The sequence below is a fragment of the Pelobates fuscus genome, chromosome 1, assembly GCF_036172605.1.
Source record: "Pelobates fuscus isolate aPelFus1 chromosome 1, aPelFus1.pri, whole genome shotgun sequence".
Taxonomy (NCBI): domain Eukaryota; kingdom Metazoa; phylum Chordata; class Amphibia; order Anura; family Pelobatidae; genus Pelobates; species Pelobates fuscus.
This window is the reverse complement of record NC_086317.1, coordinates 277766896-277786955: the sequence shown is the minus strand read 5'-3', so window position 1 is coordinate 277786955 and position 20060 is coordinate 277766896. Positions and strand designations below refer to the sequence as shown.

At 39.2% G+C, this 20060-nt stretch overlaps 12 non-coding genes across 12 annotated transcripts; all 12 read right to left on the bottom strand.

Moving 5' to 3' along the window:
* Positions 1–390: 390 nt before the first annotated feature.
* LOC134574673 (small nucleolar RNA U3) lies at positions 391–606 on the bottom strand. Its single transcript, XR_010085483.1, has one exon. It is a non-coding gene; the product is annotated as a small nucleolar RNA U3 (small nucleolar RNA).
* Positions 607–1280: 674 nt separating this feature from the next.
* Positions 1281–1496, bottom strand: LOC134574683 (small nucleolar RNA U3). Its single transcript, XR_010085485.1, has one exon. It is a non-coding gene; the product is annotated as a small nucleolar RNA U3 (small nucleolar RNA).
* Positions 1497–2154: 658 nt separating this feature from the next.
* On the bottom strand, positions 2155–2370 carry LOC134574355 (small nucleolar RNA U3). The gene has a single exon (XR_010085430.1). It is a non-coding gene; the product is annotated as a small nucleolar RNA U3 (small nucleolar RNA).
* A 678-nt stretch (positions 2371–3048) lies between these two features.
* LOC134574534 (small nucleolar RNA U3) lies at positions 3049–3264 on the bottom strand. Its single transcript, XR_010085454.1, has one exon. It is a non-coding gene; the product is annotated as a small nucleolar RNA U3 (small nucleolar RNA).
* Positions 3265–3922: 658 nt separating this feature from the next.
* LOC134574718 (small nucleolar RNA U3) lies at positions 3923–4138 on the bottom strand. Its single transcript, XR_010085491.1, has one exon. It is a non-coding gene; the product is annotated as a small nucleolar RNA U3 (small nucleolar RNA).
* Positions 4139–4796: 658 nt separating this feature from the next.
* On the bottom strand, positions 4797–5012 carry LOC134574732 (small nucleolar RNA U3). Its single transcript, XR_010085494.1, has one exon. It is a non-coding gene; the product is annotated as a small nucleolar RNA U3 (small nucleolar RNA).
* A 2781-nt stretch (positions 5013–7793) lies between these two features.
* Positions 7794–8009, bottom strand: LOC134574482 (small nucleolar RNA U3). The gene has a single exon (XR_010085443.1). It is a non-coding gene; the product is annotated as a small nucleolar RNA U3 (small nucleolar RNA).
* A 5287-nt stretch (positions 8010–13296) lies between these two features.
* LOC134579207 (small nucleolar RNA U3) lies at positions 13297–13512 on the bottom strand. The gene has a single exon (XR_010086170.1). It is a non-coding gene; the product is annotated as a small nucleolar RNA U3 (small nucleolar RNA).
* Positions 13513–16970: 3458 nt separating this feature from the next.
* LOC134574634 (small nucleolar RNA U3) lies at positions 16971–17186 on the bottom strand. The gene has a single exon (XR_010085477.1). It is a non-coding gene; the product is annotated as a small nucleolar RNA U3 (small nucleolar RNA).
* A 674-nt stretch (positions 17187–17860) lies between these two features.
* Positions 17861–18076, bottom strand: LOC134574498 (small nucleolar RNA U3). Its single transcript, XR_010085447.1, has one exon. It is a non-coding gene; the product is annotated as a small nucleolar RNA U3 (small nucleolar RNA).
* Positions 18077–18753: 677 nt separating this feature from the next.
* LOC134574638 (small nucleolar RNA U3) lies at positions 18754–18969 on the bottom strand. Its single transcript, XR_010085478.1, has one exon. It is a non-coding gene; the product is annotated as a small nucleolar RNA U3 (small nucleolar RNA).
* Positions 18970–19628: 659 nt separating this feature from the next.
* On the bottom strand, positions 19629–19847 carry LOC134574825 (small nucleolar RNA U3). The gene has a single exon (XR_010085511.1). It is a non-coding gene; the product is annotated as a small nucleolar RNA U3 (small nucleolar RNA).
* Positions 19848–20060: the final 213 nt, after the last annotated feature.

Below are 20060 nucleotides of genomic sequence, written 5' to 3'. Positions count from 1 at the left end.
TGGGTAGCACATAAAGAACAATTGTCGTGTATACTTCTAAATTGCACAGAAACACCCAGATACATTATTTTGATCTTCAGAGTTATTCTCCAGTGCCAGCATTTTATCCCACAATTGTTCCATGCAAAGGCATTCCAAAGTGTTGGGAGCTATTGCCAAGAGGATATTGACAAGCTGGTTAAAGAGAGCTGGAAATGTATTAATGCATGTAAACACCCCACTAGAGATACATGTAGGATATCTGCTGCTTGTAGATAGTTCCAGCTAAAACCCAAATTGTCGTTCAGCTTTGATATTTTATTAAACAATGAATCTCTCCCAAAAGGTCAGACAGAACATGATGTATTTCTTTGGAAGACAACCCTGTTAGTATGACAAATTATAAACAGCACCACTCTGATTGGGTTTTCTCCATCCTAAGTCCCATTTAAGGAACCAAGTACATTCATCAAAAGTAACCAGCGACTTCATACAGAAGTTACAGGAACTCCTCTCATGCTCAGAAGAAAACCTTGACATTCTTCCTTGTAGTTACTGAGTTTAGACACTTTCAAGCACATTCCACCAGTTACAAACTATAGAAATGATCCCTGAAAGTATAGTCTTAAAGTTCATGTTTGCAAGAATATGGCATACTTTAAAATGTTCTCCTTAACATTGCATTGACAATGTAAACCATGCACTGAAAAGCCCTCTTTGGAATTGATTTGTGACATATTGACTTTTTGACCTCAAGAAAATGTGACAAGGAGTTTATGTGGAGTTGGAAGATAGAATTTGTGTTTTCTACGGTGCTAGTCTGTACATGTTCACATGTGAAGCCAAGGAATCAGACTCATGCATGTATTTTGATGCTTTAATCTCTGAAAGATTGAGAGGAAGGCTACAGGCTATGGGTAGCACATAAAGAACAATTGTCGTGTATACTTCTAAATTGCACAGAAACACCCAGATACATTATTTTGATCTTCAGAGTTATTCTCCAGTGCCAGCATTTTATCCCACAATTGTTCCATGCAAAGGCATTTCAAAGTGTTGGGAGCTATTGCCAAGAGGATATTGAGCTGGTTAAAGAGAGCTGTAAATATATTAATGCATGTAAACACCCCACTAGAGATACATGTAGGATATCTGCTGCTTGTAGATAGTTCCAGATAAAACCCACATTGTCGTTCAGCTTTAATATTTTATTAAACAATGAATCTTTCCCACAAGGTCAGACAGAACATGATGTATTTCTTTGCAAGACAACCCTGTTAGTATGACGAATTATAAACAGCACCACTCAGATTGGGTTTTCTCCATCCTAAGTCCCATTTAAGGAACCAAGTACATTCATCAAAAGTAACCAGCGACTACATACAGAAGTTACAAGAACTCATCTCATGCTCAGAAGAAAACCCTGAAGTTCTTCCTTGTGGTTACTGAGTTTAGACACTTTCAAGCACATTCCACCAGTTACAAACTATAGAAACAATCCCTGAAAGTATAGTCTTAAAGTTCATGTTTGCAAGAATATGGCATACTTTAAAATGTTCTCCTTAACATTGCATTGACAATGTAAACCATGCACTGAAAAGCCCTCTTTGGAAATGATTTGTGACATATTGACTTTTCGACCTCAAGAAAATGTGACAAGGAGTTTATGTGGAGTTGGAAGATAGAATTTGTGTTTTCTACGGTGCTAGTCTGCACAGGAATCAGACTCATGCATGTATTTTGATGCTTTAATCTCTGAAAGATTGAGAGGAAGGCAACAGGCTATGGGTAGCACATAAAGAACAATTGTCGTGTATACTTCTAAATTGCACAGAAACACCCAGATACATTATTTTGATCTTCAGAGTTATTCTCCAGTGCCAGCATTTTATCCCACAATTGTTCCATGCAAAGGCATTCCAAAGTGTTGGGAGCTATCGCCAAGAGGATATTGACAAGCTGGTTAAAGAGAGCTGGAAATGTATTAATGCATGTAAACACCCCACTAGAGATACATGTAGGATATCTGCTGCTTGTAGATAGTTCCAGCTAAAACCCACATTGTCGTTCAGCTTTGATATTTTATTAAACAACGAATCACTCCCAAAAGGTCAGACAGAACATGATGTATTTCTTTGCAAGACAACCCTGTTAGTATGACGAATTATAAACAGCACCACTCAGATTGGGTTTTCTCCATCCTTAGTCCCATTTAAGGAACCAAGTACATTCATCAAAAGTAACCAGCGACTACATACAGAAGTTACAGGAACTCATCTCATGCTCAGAAGAAAACCCTGAAGTTCTTCTTTGTGGTTACTGAGTTTAGACACTTTCAAGCACATTCCACCAGTTACAAACTATAGAAACGATCCCTGAAAGTATAGTCTTAAAGTTCATGTTTGCAAGAATATGGCATACTTTAAAATGTTCTCCTTAACATTGCATTGACAATGTAAACCATGCACTGAAAAGCCCTCTTTGGAAATGATTTGTGACATATTGACTTTTCGACCTCAAGAAAATGTGACAAGGAGTTTATGTGGAGTTGGAAGATAGAATTTGTGTTTTCTACGGTGCTAGTCTGTACATGCTCACATGTGAAGCCAAGGAATCAGACTCATGCATGTATTTTGATGATTTAATCTCTGAAAGATTGAGAGGAAGGCAACAGGCTATTGGTAGCACATAAAGAACAATTGTTGTGTATACTTCTAAATTGCACAGAAACACCCAGATACATTATTTTGATCTTCAGAATTATTCTCCAGTGCCAGCATTTTATCCCACAATTGTTCCATGCAAAGGCATTTCAAAGTGTTGGGAGCTATTGCCAAGAGGATATTGACAAGCTGGTTAAAGAGAGCTGTAAATATATTAATGCATGTAAACACCCCACTAGAGATACATGTAGGATATCTGCTGCTTGTAGATAGTTCCAGATAAAACCCACATTGTCGTTCAGCTTTAATATTTTATTAAACAATGAATCTTTCCAACAAGGTCAGACAGAACACATATGTATTTCTTTGGAAGACAACCCTGTTAGTATGACGAATTATAAACAGCACCACTCAGATTGGGTTTTCTCCATCCTAAGTCCCATTTAAGGAACCAAGTACATTCATCAAAAGTAACCAGCGACTTCATACAGAAGTTACAAGAACTCATCTCATGCTCAGAAGAAAACCCTGAAGTTCTTTCTTGTGGTTACTGAGTTTAGACACTTTCAAGCATATTCCACCAGTTACAAACTATAAAAATGATCCCTGAAAGTATAGTCTTAAAGTTCATGTTTGCAAGAATATGGCATACTTTAAAATGTTCTCCTTAACATTGCATTGACAATGTAAACCATGCACTGAAAAGCCCTCTTTGGAAATGATTTGTGACATATTGACTTTTCGACCTCAAGAAAATGTGACAAGGAGTTTATGTGGAGTTGGAAGATAGAATTTGTGCTTTCTACGGTGCTAGTCTGCACAGGAATCAGACTCATGCATGTATTTTGATGCTTTAATCTCTGAAAGATTGAGAGGAAGGCAACAGGCTATGGGTAGCACATAAAGAACAATTGTCGTGTATAATTCTAAATTGCACAGAAACACCCAGATACATTATTTTGATCTTCAGAGTTATTCTCCAGTGCCAGCATTTTATCCCACAATTGTTCCATGCAAAGGCATTCCAAAGTGTTGGGAGCTATCGCCAAGAGGATATTGACAAGCTGGTTAAAGAGAGCTGGAAATGTATTAATGCATGTAAACACCCCACTAGAGATACATGTAGGATATCTGCTGCTTGTAGATAGTTCCAGCTAAAACCCAAATTGTCGTTCAGCTTTGATATTTTATTAAACAATGAATCTCTCCCAAAAGGTCAGACAGAACATGATGTATTTCTTTGGAAGACAACCCTGTTAGTATGACAAATTATAAACAGCACCACTCTGATTGGGTTTTCTCCATCCTAAGTCCCATTTAAGGAACCAAGTACATTCATCAAAAGTAACCAGCGACTTCATACAGAAGTTACAGGAACTCCTCTCATGCTCAGAAGAAAACCTTGACATTCTTCCTTGTAGTTACTGAGTTTAGACACTTTCAAGCACATTCCACCAGTTACAAACTATAGAAATGATCCCTGAAAGTATAGCCTTAAAGTTCATGTTTGCAAGAATATGGCATACTTTAAAATGTTCTCCTTAACATTGCATTGACAATGTAAACCATGCACTGAAAAGCCCTCTTTGGAAATGATTTGTGACATATTGACTTTTTGACCTCAAGAAAATGTGACAAGGAGTTTATGTGGAGTTGGAAGATAGAATTTGTGTTTTCTACGGTGCTAGTCTGCACAGGAATCAGACTCATGCATGTATTTTGATGCTTTAATCTCTGAAAGATTGAGAGGAAGGCAACAGGCTATGGGTAGCACATAAAGAACAATTGTCGTGTATACTTCTAAATTGCACAGAAACACCCAGATACATTATTTTGATCTTCAGATTTATTCTCCAGTGCCAGCATTTTATCCCACAATTGTTCCATGCAAAGGCATTCCAAAGTGTTGGGAGCTATCGCCAAGAGGATATTGACAAGCTGGTTAAAGAGAGCTGGAAATATATTAATGCATGTAAACACCCCACTAGAGATACATGTAGGATATCTGCTGCTTGTAGATAGTTCCAGCTAAAACCCACATTGTCGTTCAGCTTTGATATTTTATTAAACAATGAATCTCTCCCACAAGGTCAGACAGAACATGATGTATTTCTTTGGAAGACAACCCTGTTAGTATGACGAATTATAAACAGCACCACTCAGATTCGGTTTTCTCCATCCTAAGTCCCATTTAAGGAACCAAGTACATTCATCAATAGTAACCAGTGACTTCATACAGAAGTTACAGGAATTCATCTGATGCTCAGAAGAAAACCCTGAAGTTCTTCCTTGTGGTTACTGAGTTTAGACATTTTCAAGCACATTCCACCAGTTACAAACTATAGAAATGATCCCTGAAAGTATAGTCTTAAAGTTCATGTTTGCAAGAATATGGCATACTTTAACCCCTTAACACCGCAGCCAAATGTACAAGTTGTGAACGAAACAAAATGTAAACAAAACCTGGCATTTGCGCTATATGTCTGTCAAACCGTAATTCACCTCTTTCATATTAAATGCACCCCCCTTATTATATATCATTTTATTCAGGGGAAACAGGGCTTTCATTTAATATCAAATATTTAGCTATGAAACATAATTTAATATGAAAAAAATTGGAGAAAATAAGATTTTTTTTTATTTTTTTCGTTCTACATGACATTTTAACTGTCAATGTCATAATACTGTTTGATTTTACTGCAATAAAATACACATATTTGTATTCAGCAAAGTCTCACGTGTAAAACAGTACCCCCTATGTACAGATTTTATGGTGTTTTGGGAAGTTACAGGGTCAAATATAGCATGTTACATTTGAAATTGAAATTCGCCAGATTGGTTACGTTGCCTTTGAGACTGTATAGTAGCCCAGGAAATAAATTTACACCCATAATGGCATGCCATTTGCAATAGTAGACGACCCAAGGTATTGCAAATAAGCGATGTCCAGTCTTTTTTAGTAGCCATTTGGTCACAAACACTGGCCAAAGTTAGCGTTCGTATTTGTTTGTGTGTGAAAAATGCAAAAAATGCCAATTTTGGCCAGTGTTTGTGACTAAGTGGCTACTAAAAAAGACTGGACATACCCCATTTGCAATACCTTTGGTTGTCTACTATTGCAAATGGTATGCCATCATAGGGGTAATTTTCATTCTTGGGCTACCATAGGGTCATAAAGGCAACGTAAGCAATCTGGCGAATTTTAATGTGAAAAAAATTAAACACAAGCCTTATATTTGACGCTGTAATTTTTGAAAACACCATAAAACCTGTACATGAGGGGTACTGTTGTACTCAGGAGACTTCGCTGAACACAAATATTTGTGTTTCAAAACAGTAAAAAGTATTGCAGCAATAATATCGTCCCTGTAAGTGCTGTTTGTGCGTGAAAAATGCAAAAAACGTCACTTTTACTGGTGATATCATGGTTGTAATACATTTTACTGTTTTGAAACACTAATATTTGTGTTCAGCGAAGTCTCCCGAGTAAAACAGTACCCCCCATGTACAGGTTTTATGGTGTCATGGAAAGTTATAGGGTTAAATATAGTGCTAGCAAATTAAATTCCCTATACTTTTGGCATGGGTGGTCAGGCAGGTCCCACTAATTGTAATTAATTAGGATACCTAATTATGTAAAATTATTACATAAATATATGTGTAGAATTAATATATGTATATATATATACATATGTGTATATATACGTATATATATATATATATATATTTTTTATATTTTTATTTATATATAGGTATATATAGTGATATATACGTATATATTTATGTATATAGATATATATATTATTTCGTTCTACGTGTATTTTGATATAAATATATATATATTAATATCACAATACAGTTAGAACGAAATAAAACACATCTATATATTTTTTAATATTTTATTTTTAATTATTTTTTTTATTTTATTTTTTTACGTATTTACATATTTATTTTTTTTTATATTATTTATAAATATATATATAACAATAATTATATATATATTTAATCAGTATCAGTCTACGTGTAATTTGACATTAATATATATATATAATTATATATATATTAATATTAAAATACACCTAGACGGTGTATGTGTGTGTATGTATATGTGTATATATATACTTAGATCATATATATATAATATATATATATATGATCTAAGTATAAATTTTTTTTTTTACACTTATTTAACTTTATTTTATTTTATTTTCAGCCAGCAGGGGGACCAACTGTCATTACAGTTGGTCCCCCTGCTGGCAATGCCTGAGCCAGCTATACCGGCCATGTGATTGTGAGGTCCTCGCAAGGACCTCACTCTCACATGACCGGGAGGGACCGGAGGAGGCAGATCTGCCTCGGGGGGGCTCCCTGGGAGTCCCCCCAACCGCGATCGCCGGCGTGGGACCACCGGCAACCGGGTAAGTTAAAAAAAAACGGCGGGCGTATATTTACGTCCTGCGGCGTTTAGAGCCGCTTGACGTAAATATACGTCCGCCGGACTTAAGGGGTTAAAATGTTCTCCTTAACATTGCATTGACAATGTAAACCATGCACTGAAAAGCCCTCTTTGGAAATGATTTGTGACATATTGACTTTTCGACCTCAAGAAAATGTGACAACGAGTTTATGTGGAGTTGGAAGATAGAATTTGTGTTTTCTACGGTGCTAGTCTGCACATGTTCACATGTGAAGCCAAGGAATCAGACTCATGCATGTATTTTGATGCTTTAATCTCTGAAAGATTGAGAGGAAGGCAACAGGCTATGGGTAGCACATAAAGAACAATTGTCGTGTATACTTCTAAATTGCACAGAACCACCCAGATACATTATTTTGATCTTCAGAGTTATTCTCCAGTGCCAGCATTTTATCCCACAATTGTTCCATGCAAAGGCATTTCAAAGTGTTGGGAGCTATTGCCAAGAGGATATTGAGCTGGTTAAAGAGAGCTGTAAATATATTAATGCATGTAAACACCCCACTAGAGATACATGTAGGATATCTGCTGCTTGTAGATAGTTCCAGATAAAACCCACATTGTCGTTCAGCTTTAATATTTTATTAAACAATGAATCTTTCCCACAAGGTCAGACAGAACATGATGTATTTCTTTGGAAGACAACCCTGTTAGTATGACGAATTATAAACAGCACCACTCAGATTGGGTTTTCTCCATCCTAAGTCCCATTTAAGGAACCAAGTACATTCATCAAAAGTAACGAGCGACTTCATACAGAAGTTACAGGAACTCATCTCATGCTCAGAAGAAAACCCTGAAGTTCTTCCTTGTGGTTACTGAGTTTAGACACTTTCAAGCACATTCCACCAGTTACAAACTATAGAAATTATCCCTGAAAGTATAGTCTTAAAGTTCATGTTTGCAAGAATATGGCATACTTTAAAATGTTCTCCTTAACGAGGGCGTGGCTTGGCGCTCGGCGAGGAAGGACGCATGTGAGAGAGGCTCCGTCCTAAACCGGCCTAAAAGCGACTAAACCAGCGAATTTGACCACAGAAATTTGCCTAAAACTCCCCTCAAGATGGCTCAACACAAGGGGAAAAAGAATCCTGAAAAACCCGACAAATCTGGGTTCTTTACAGCCCGAAACCAGCCGCCCAAAGCCCAGTGCACGTCCGACCAAGACAAATCTGGGTTCTTTACAGCCCGAAACCAGCCGCCCAAAGCCCAGTGCACGTCCGACCAAGATGGCGACGACACTCTCCCCCTACAGGGATCCCCAGGTGACAGAGCACTACCAGTCACTCAAGATATACTGCAAGCATGCCTAGACGACATGTCAGAAAAATTGATGCACAATTTTAATAAAACCATCTCAGAACTGAGAAAGGATGTCCAGGAGTTAGGAGACCGAACTGCCCATATGGAAAACCGCATGGGTGAATACGCGGAGGCACACAACGACATGGCCGACCACGTACAAAACCTGGAACAAGAACTGTCGGTGTGTCAGAATAAACTCATGGACCTGGAAGACAGGTCGAGGAGACACAACATACGTTTTCGTGGCGTACCTGAAACAGTTAAGCCACCCGACATAGTGGCACACCTTACAGGCCTTTTTAAAACTCTAGCACCGGATCTCCCCGCGGATGTATTCCTGATTGACCGAGCCCACAGAGTTGCTAAACCTAAATTCCTCCCAGACTCAGCTCCCAGGGATATACTTGCCTGTCTTCACTACTTCCATGCTAAGGAAGCGATAATGAGGGCATCCAGACAGCGGAGAGACCTGCCAGCGCCATATAACACCATCCAGCTGTATTCCGACCTCTCTCAGCGTACACTGCAGAAGAGGAGGGAGTTTAAAGTGATCACAGACGCACTCCGTCTCCATGACATGCAGTACCGCTGGGGCCACCCAGTGCGCCTGCTAGTTCAAAAAAATGGAGTCATCAACTCACTAAACACCCCGGAGGAAGGTAAAAAAGCTCTGCAGAAATGGGGCATATCAGTCCAACCAAGTGCACACCAGCGACAAAGCACTCTGCAGCACCCGACCAAATTGCAACCCGACTGGAAGAAACCGCGTGCAGGAGGAAGAGAGTAAGAAAAGACCCGAAGATCCGCACACCGTGCAGGATTACCGCAGCAGCTAAAATGGCGCGAAAGCCATCAGGACACTTAACCCCAGAACTCGGACTCAAATGTATTTACGGTGCTACACCAGATCGTATGTAAAATAGATCTCACCACAGAGGCCGCCGGACAGGTGAATATGCTGTCCCCCATACACTCGCATTACACTAGCTTACCACACACCCACTTGTAACGCCATTACACCGCCAAGTCTCAATAGCAGAGCATATAAGACTAGCAAACACGCAGCTGATATTAGGGGGTCACGACAGCAACCTATCTACACTTACACAACACCATGGGGGGCAGCTAAGATCCAGCTAAGATCCAGCTAAGATCCTGACACTGCCAAGGTCTTGTCACACTATTGCAACACAGATCTAGCGCTCCTCACTACAACGGCACTACGTATAGTTCTTATATACAAAATTGCACGAGACGTACACTTAAAATTGTTTAAAAATGTTTATTGAAAGTTATATAATATAAAAAAAAAAAAAAAAATTCTGTAAAACACTATATGATCAAAAGGGGCTCCGAACCCATGTTCAACCCCACTGAATGTTTACTGAATGTTGAATAACGATATGTAACTTGTTGTAAAGGACGGTTCAGCACGTTATTATGTCCCAATAATCAACCCATACGTAGCAAAGTACCCTTAACTTTAGCAGCGATCACCATATCCTATCCTTAGAGCCCTGAGGGCAAAGTGCATACTTGCATGTTGGTCACAGCGGCTGAATATGGCCGACGATTGGTTAGTAATACACTCATCAACCACGTTCCCAATGGAGCCGACTCATGGTTCCCTGACCCATGTATGGGTTATATTTCTACTACCGTTGCTGTTTGCACACTCTCAGTGCAACTTGCCCCTACCCTCCCCTCCCTCACTCCCCTTCGACCTCAATGTCAGAGAGCCTGAAACAAACAGGTTGTACCTTAGAATATGCAATATGCAGAGACAGTCCACCAAACGATCTACTACTAAGCAGGCTACGCCTACTACCACAAACATAGACAACAACCCTTGCGAGTTCATTCGCTACAACAACAGAGAGTACTTCCACAACCCACGAGATACCCACAACCGCTCTTACAACCACCCACAGCCGCTAGTGAAGCTTTTTGCAATTCCACTGGTTTATGAAAATACAAAGCTATAATGTGAGAGGGTTGAATACCCCGTATAAGAGGCATTGCCTCTTCAGAGACCTTAAGAGGGACCAACCTGACATCATTTGCCTGCAAGAGACACATTTTAAATCCCCGCCCATGCTGAAACAAAACCTATACCCATACCAGTTCCATGCCACGTCCGGGAAGAAATCTGGAGGCACATCCATATTAATCAATAACTCAGTCTCCTTCCAACACCATGCCACAAAATCTGATAAAGAGGGAAGGTACCTCATAATCGTATGCACAATCAATAACACTAAATACACCTTGGCAAACGTGTATGCACCAAACACGTACCAAAGGAATTTCCTACACAAAATATTAACAGTACTACATTCGGTCCAAGAAGGCATTCTTGTCCTCTGTGGGGACTTCAACCAAATCTTAGACCCCCAAAAAGACACAACCTCTACAACAACCCAGGCATCACGCACCAGACAACAAAAATCATGTACGACATACCTCAACCTATTGGAAAGTCACAAACTATATGATGTATGGAGAGTTCTTCACCCACAGGAAAAAGACTACACTTACTACTCCTCCACACATAATACATACACTAGAATAGACAGATTTCATATAGAAGGCCAGCACCTAGACCAAGTCATTGATTGCACTATAGGACAGATCTTGTGGTCAGATCACGCCCCACTGACAATAACCCTCAAAGACAACTATGACTATAAACACAAAAACCCGTGGAGACTAAATGAAACTTTATTACTAGACAACTCTTTTACTCAGCAGCTCGAGGAAGCCATCTCGGAATTCTTCATGCTGAATAAGTCAGAGGACACATCAGCTAGTACAGTATGGCAAACACATAAAGCAGTCATCAGGGGTCTCCTCCTGAGGAGAGCAGCCCACCTAAAACGCTCCAACCGCAACCAATGGCTGACATGGCACAAACAACTAGAGGACCTTACATCAATAAATAAAAAACACCTGACGGAGACAACACAAAAGTCTATTAGGGACCTTGTGGATAAAATTAAACTACATACTCTAGAAAGAGTTAGCTTCAACCTCCGCAAACTTCGCGCAAGGCAACAAAGCCAGTAAATTGTTAGCAGCCAGACTGAAAAAAAGAGAAGCCAACACAAAAATCTCACACATCTTCACCAATGACAAAAAGATAATTTCCCCCATTGAGATTAGTAACGCATTTGCTGATTACTACGACAGACTATATAACCTAGAACGATCCGACAAACTACCCAAACCTGATAATAAAGACATAGAAACCTACTTGCGTGACATACCCCTGCCGACCCTCACCCACGACCAGTCGGCCCAACTAATCAGACCAGTTACGACGAAAGAGGTGATAGAAGCAATACGCACCCTGCCTAAAAATAAAGCACCGGGCCCAGACGGATTTACGAATGCGTATTATAAAAGATTCGCGACTCAGTTAGCCCCCTCCCTAGCCTCACTATTTAATTCGGCCACCAAGGACAAGTCACTCCCCGCAGATTTTCTCCTAGCACACATCATTACACTACCAAAACCTGGTAAACCCCCAACTCACTGCCCTAACTTCCGGCCAATTTCCCTTCTTAATACAGATGCTAAACTTTACGCAAAAATATATGCCCGACGCTTAGGATCCATACTCCCAACATTAATCCACAACGATCAGGTGGGATTTGTGGCAGGTAGACAAGGAGCAGACAACACACGCAAAGTAGTGGATTTGATCCACAGTATCAGGAGGAAAAATCTCAGCAGTCTCCTAGTCTCATTAGATGCGGAGAAAGCTTTTGATAGACTCAACTGGTCATTCCTCCAAGCGGTCTTGTCAAAATTCGGCTTCCCCAGCCATTTCACGAACACAGTAGCAGCCCTCTATAGCAATCCAACTGCGAGAGTCTTAAATGCTGGATTTCGCTCAAGCGAATTTACTATAAGCAATGGATCTCGTCAAGGCTGTCCCCTATCCCCATTGTTATACGTGTTAGCTCTAGAACCACTAGCAACCAAAATTAGAGAAAACTCCGCAATTCATGGTATCCCGCTTGGTAAGCGGGAATATAAATTAAGTATTTTTGCAGACGATATATTCCTAACACTTACACAACCGCTGATCTCCCTACCTAACCTCATGCACCTCATCACGGAATATGGGCAACTGTCCTTCTACAAACTTAATGTCACCAAAACGCAAGCCCTTAGCATAAACATACATGCCGACCAACTAGAAAATCTTAAAGACAAGTTCCCATTAGATTGGAGGAACGATTATCTCACATTCCTGGGAGTCAAGATAGCTAAGAACCCTACTGCCATGTTTCAGTTAAACTACCAGCCTCTACTGACAACCTTTAAAGCCACTCTACACTCCTGGGAAGGGAAATACTTATCATGGGTGGGAAGAATAGCGGCAATAAAAATGTCCCTACTGCCAAGACTGCAATACCTATATAGAACGCTACAAATATCATTACCAGGGACCTTTATCAAAAGTCTCACGAAGTTACTCACAGGCTTCATATGGCTACACAAAAAACCCAGAGTAGCAATTAAAACTCTACAAAAACCAGTAGTCCAAGGGGGCCTGGGCATCCCGGACTTAGTAGCATATTACAAAGCAGCTACACTATCAGTAATACCACACCTCAGACAACAGCCTTCATCCCCCCAATGGCTAGAGATAGAAAATTACTGGGCTCAACACCCAACTCTATATTCCATATTCTGGACCCCTAAACACCATAGAAAAGACACCTCCCATCTTCTACCAACAACCCAACATTGTCGTTCAGCTTTGATATTTTATTAAACAATGAATCTCTCCCAAAAGGTCAGACAGAACATGATGTATTTCTTTGGAAGACAACCCTGTTAGTATGACGAATTATAAACAGCACCACTCAGATTGGGTTTTCTCCATCCTAAGTCCCATTTAAGGAACCAAGTACATTCATCAAAAGTAACCAGCAACTTCATACAGAAGTTACAGGAACTCATCTCATGCTCAGAAGAAAACCCTGAAGTTCTTCCTTGTGGTTACTGAGTTTAGACACTTTCAAGCACATTCCACCAGTTACAAACTATAGAAATGATCCCTGAAAGTATAGTCTTAAAGTTCATGTTTTCAGGAATATGGCATACTTTAAAATGTTCTCCTTAACATTGCATTGACAATGTAAACCATGCACTGAAAAGCCCTCTTTGGAAATGATTTGTGACATATTGACTTTTCGACCTCAAGAAAATGTGACAAGGAGTTTATGTGGAGTTGGAAGATAGAATTTGTGTTTTCTACGGTGCTAGTCATAGAAACATAGAAACATAGAAACATAGAATGTGACGGTAGATAAGAACCATTCGTCCCATCTAGTCTGCCCAGTTTTCTAAATACTTTCATTAGTCCCTAGGCTTATCTTATAGTTAGGATAGCCTTATTCCTATCCCACGCATGCTTAAACTCCTTTACTGTGTTAACCTCTACCACTTCAGCTGGAAGGCTATTCCATGCATCCACTACCCTCTCAGTAAAGTAATACTTCCTGATATTATTTTTAAACCTTTGTCCCTTTAATTTAAGACTATGTCCTCTTGTTGTGGCAGTTTTTCTTCTTTTAAATATAGTCTCCTCCTTTACTGTGCTGATTCCCTTTATGTATTTAAATGTTTCTATTATATCCCCCCTGTCTCGTCTTTCCTCCAAGCTATACATGTTAAGATCCTTTAACCTTTCCTGGTAAGTTTTATCCTGCAATCCATGAACCAGTTTAGTAGCCCTTCTTTGAACTCTCTCCAAGGTATCAATATCCTTTTGAATATAGGGTCTCCAGTACTGTGTACAGTACTCCAAGTGAGGTCTCACCAGTGTTCTGTACAATGGCATGAGCACTTCCCTCTTTCTACTGCTAATACCTCTCCCTATACAACCAAGCATTCTGCTAGCATTTCCTGCTGCTCTATTACATTGTCTGCCTACCTTTAAGTCATCAGAAATAATCACCCCTAAATCCCTTTCCTCAGATGTTGAGGTTAGGACTCTATCAAATATTCTGTACTCTGCCCTTGGGTTTTTACGTCCAAGATGCATTATCTTGCACTTATCCACATTAAATGTCAGTTGCCACAACTCTGACCATTTTTCTAGTTTACCTAAATCATTTTCCATTTGGCTTATCCCTCCTGGAACATCAACCCTGTTACATATCTTAGTATCATCCGCAAAAAGACACACCTTACCATCAAGACCTTCTGCAATATCACTAATAAAAATATTAAAGAGAATGGGTCCAAGTACAGATCCCTGAGGTACCCCACTGGTGACAAGCCCAAGCTTTGAATATACTCCATTGACTACAACCCTCTGTTGCCTGTCACTCAGCCACTGCCTTACCCATTCAACAATATTGGAATCCAAACTCAAAGATTGTAGTTTATTGATAAGCCTTCTATGTGCAACAGTGTCAAAAGCCTTACTGAAATCTAGGTAAGCAATGTCTACTGCACCACCCTGATCTATAATTTTAGTTACCCAATCAAAAAAATCAATAAGATTAGTTTGGCATGATCTCTTTCTGAAGTAAACCCATGTTGTCTCTGATCTTGAAATCCATGTGTTTTTAGATGTTCAACAATCCTATCCTTTAACATGGTTTCCATCACTTTCCCCACTACTGAAGTAAGGCTTACTGGCCTATAGTTGCCCGACTCCTCCCTATTACCTTTCTTGTGAATGGGCACAACATTCGCTAACTTCCAATCTTCTGGGACTACTCCTGTTATCAATGATTGGTTAAATAAATATGTTAATGGTTTTGCTAGTACACCACTAAGCTCTTTTAATAGCTTTGGGTGTATTCCATCAGGTCCCATTGACTTATTTGTCTTTACTTTTGACAGTTGAAATAGAACCTCTTCCTCTGTAAACTCACGTGTAATAAATGACTCATTTATCCTTTTTCTTAACTGAGGTCCCTTTCCTTAATTTTCATCTGTAAATACCGAACAAAAATATTAATTGAGGCAGTCAGCTAGACCTTTATCCTCATCTACATACCTTCCTTCTTTTGTTTTTAATCTGACTAATCCTTGTTTTACTTTTCTTTTCTCATTTATGTATCTAAAAAAAGTTTTGTCCCCCTTTTTTACTGACTGTGCTATTTTCTCTTCTGTGTGTGATTTGGAAGCTCTTATAACTTGTTTAGCCTCTTTCTGCCTAATCTTATAGGTCATTCTGTCTTCCTCACTCTGGTTTTTTTTATAATTACTAAATGCTAACTTTTAGTTTTTTACTATTTTGGCCACATCTGTGGAGTACCACAGTGGTTTCTTGAATTTTTTGCTTTTACTGACAAGCCTAATGCAATTTTCTGTTGCCTTCAGTAGTGCAACTTTTAAATAATCCCATTTCTTTTGGACTCCATTTAAATTGCTCCAGTCTGATAATGACTCCTTTACACATATTCTAATTTTAGAAAAGTCTGTTTTTCTAAAGTCTAAAACTTTTGTTTTTGTGTGGTGTGACTCAGTCACTGTTCTTATATTAAACCACACTGACTGATGATCACTGGATCCTAAACTTTCACCTACAGTAATATCTGATACCAAATCTCCATTTGTTAACACTAAATCTAGTATGGCCTCTTTACGAGTTGGCTCCTCAACGACTTGTTTTAGAGACAATCCCAGTAGGGAGTTTAGAATATGTGTGCTCCTGGCACAAGTAGCTATTTTTGTTTTCCAATTCACATCAGGAAGATTAAAGTCACCCATGATGATAACTTCCCCCTTCATTGTCATTTTAGCTATTTCTTCAACTAGTAGATTATCTAACTCTTCAATTTGTCCTGGGGGCCTATAAATCACACCTACACGAGTTACTGTGTGATTACCAAATTCTAACGTAACCCAAACGGACTCTATGTTCGCCTCACTAACCTTTATTAGGCTAGATTTTATGCTATCCTTTACATACAGGGCCACCCCTCCCCCTTTCTTGCCTTCCCTGTCTTTTCTATATAAAGAGTACCCTGGCATTGCTATGTCCCAGTCATTTTTCTCATTATACCATGTCTCAGTAACAGCGACTAAATCTACACTGTTCACATGTGAAGCCAAGGAATCAGACTCATGCATGTATTTTGATGCTTTAATCTCTGAAAGATTGAGAGGAAGGCAACAGGCTATGGGTAGCACATAAAGAACAATTGTCGTGTATACTTCTAAATTGCACAGAACCACCCAGATACATTATTTTGATCTTCAGAGTTATTCTCCAGTGCCAGCATTTTATCCCACAATTGTTCCATGCAAAGGCATTCCAAAGTGTTGGGAGCTATTGCCAAGAGGATATTGACAAGCTGGTTAAAGAGAGCTGGAAATATATTAATGCATGTAAACACCCCACTAGAGAAACATGTAGGATATCTGCTGCTTGTAGATAGTTCCAGCTAAAACCCACATTGTCGTTCAGCTTTGATATTTTATTAAACAATGAATCTTTCCCACAAGGTCAGACAGAACATGATGTATTTCTTTGGAAGACAACCTTGTTAGTATGACAAATTATAAACAGCACCACACAGATTGGGTTTTCTCCGTCATAACTCCCATTTAAGGAACCAAGTACATTCATCAATAGTAACCAGCGACTTCATACAGAAGTTACAGGAACTCATCTCATGCTCAGAAGAAAACCCTGAAGTTCTTCCTTGTGGTTACTGAGATTAGACACTTTCAAGCACATTCCACCAGTTACAAACTATAGTAATGATCCCTGAAAGTATAATCTTAAAGTTCATGTTTGCAAGAATATGGCATACTTTAAAATGTTCTCCTTAACATTGCATTGACAATGTAAACCATGCACTGAAAAGCCCTCTTTGGAAATGATTTGTGACATATTGACTTTTCGACCTCAAGAAAATGTGACAAGGAGTTTATGTGGAGTTGGAAGATAGAATTTGTGTTTTCTACGGTGCTAGTCTGCACATGTTCACATGTGAAGCCAAGGAATCAGACTCATGCATGTATTTTGATGCTTTAATCTCTGAAAGATTGAGAGGAAGGCAACAGGCTATGGGTAGCACATAAAGAACAATTGTCGTGTATACTTCTAAATTGCACAGAAACACCAAGATACATTATTTTGATCTTCAGAATTATTCTCCAGTGCCAGCATTTTATCCCACAATTGTTCCATGCAAAGGCATTTCAAATTGTTGGGAGCTATTGCCAAGAGGATATTGAGCTGGTTAAAGAGAGCTGTAAATATATTAATGCATGTAAACACCCCACTAGAGATACATGTAGGATATCTGCTGCTTGTAGATAGTTCCAGCTAAAACCCACATTGTCGTTCAGCTTTGATATTTTACTAAACAATGAATCTCTCCCACAAGATCAGACAGAACATGATGTATTTCTTTGGAAGACAACCCTGTTAGTATGACGAATTATAAACAGCACCACTCAGATTGGGATTTCTCCATCATAAGTCCAATTTAAGGAACCAAGTACATTCATCAATAGTAACCAGCGACTTCATACAGAAGTTACAGGAACTCATCTCATGCTCAGAAGAAAACCCTGAAGTTCTTCCTTGTGGTTACTGAGTTTAGACACTTTCAAACAGATTCCACCAGTTACAAACTATAGAAATGATCCCTGAAAGTATAGTCTTAAAGTTCATGTTTGCAAGAATATGGCATACTTTAAAATGTTCTCCATAACATTGCATTGACAATGTAAACCATGCACTGAAAAGCCCTCTTTGGAAATGATTTGTGACATATTGACTTTTCGACCTCAAGAAAATGTGACAAGGAGTTTATGTGGAGTTGGAAGATAGAATTTGTGTTTTCTACGGTGCTAGTCTGCACATGTTCACATGTGAAGCCAAGGAATCAGACTCATGCATGTATTTTGATGCTTTAATCTCTGAAAGATTGAGAGGAAGGCAACAGGCTATGGGTAGCACATAAAGAACAATTGTCGTGTATACTTCTAAATTGCACAGAACCACCCAGATACATTATTTTGATCTTCAGAGTTATTCTCCAGTGCCAGCATTTTATCCCACAATTGTTCCATGCAAAGGCATTCCAAAGTGTTGGGAGCTATTGCCAAGAGGATATTGACAAGCTGGTTAAAGAGAGCTGGAAATATATTAATGCATGTAAACACCCCACTAGAGAAACATGTAGGATATCTGCTGCTTGTAGATAGTTCCAGCTAAAACCCACATTCTCGTTTAGCTTTGATATTTTATTAAACAATGAATCTCTCCCACAAGGTCAGACAGAACATGATGTATTTCTTTGGAAGACAACCCTGTTAGTATGACGAATCATAAACAGCACCACTCAGATTGGGTTTTCTCCATCATAAGTACCATTTAAAGAACCAAGTACATTCATCAAAAGTAACCAGCAACTTCATACAGAAGTTACAGGAACTCATCTCATGCTCAGAAGCAAACCCTAACGTTCTTCCTTGTGGTTACTGAGTTTAGACACTTTCAAGCACATTCCACCAGTTACAAACTATAGAAATGATCCCTGAAAGTAAAGTCTTAAAGTTCATGTTTGCAAGAATATGGCATACTTTACAATGTTCTCCTTAACATTGCATTGACAATGTAAACCATGCACTGAAAAGCCCTCTTTGGAAATGATTTGTGACATATTGACTTTTCGACCTCAAGAAAATGTCACAAGGAGTTTATGTAGAGTTGGAAGATAGAATATGTGTTTTCTACGGTGCCAGTCTGCACAAGGAATCAGACTCATGCATGTATTTTGATGCTTTAATCTCTGAAAGATTGAAAGGAAGGCAACAGGCTATGGGTAGCACATAAAGAACAATTGTCGTGTATACTTCTAAATTGCACAGAAACACCCAGATACATTATTTTGATCTTCAGAGTTATTCTCCAGTGCCAGCATTTTATCCCACAATTGTTCCATGCAAAGGCATTCCAAAGTGTTGGGAGCTATTGCCAAGAGGATATTGACAAGCTGGTTAAAGAGAGCTGGAAATATATTAATGCATGTAAACACCCCACTTGAGATACATGTAGGATATCTGCTGCTTGTAGATAGTTCCAGCTAAAACCCACATTGTCATTCAGCTTTGATATTTTATTAAACAAGGAATCTCTCCCACAAGGTCAGACAGAACATGATGTATTTCTTTGGAAGACAACCCTGTTAGTATGACGAATTATAAACAGCACCACTCAGATTGGGTTTTCTCCATTCTAAGTCCCATTTAAGGAACCAAGTACATTCATCAAAAGTAACTAGCGACTCCATACAGAAGTTACAAGAACTCATCTCATGCTCAGAATTAAACCCTGAAGCTCTTCCTTGTGGTTACTGATAGTGATGTCGCGAATATAAAATTTTCGGTTCACGAACGGCGAACGCGAACTTAAGCAAATGTTCGCGAACGGGCGAACCGGGCGAACCGCCATAGACTTCAATGGGCAGGCGAATTTTATAACCCACAGGGACTCTTTCTGGCCACAATAGTGATGGAAAAGTTGTTTCAAGGGGACTAACACCTGGACTGTGGCATGCCGGAGGGGGATCCATGGCAAAACTCCCATGTAAAATTATATAGTTGATGCAGAGTCTGGTTTTAATCCATGAAGGGCATAAATC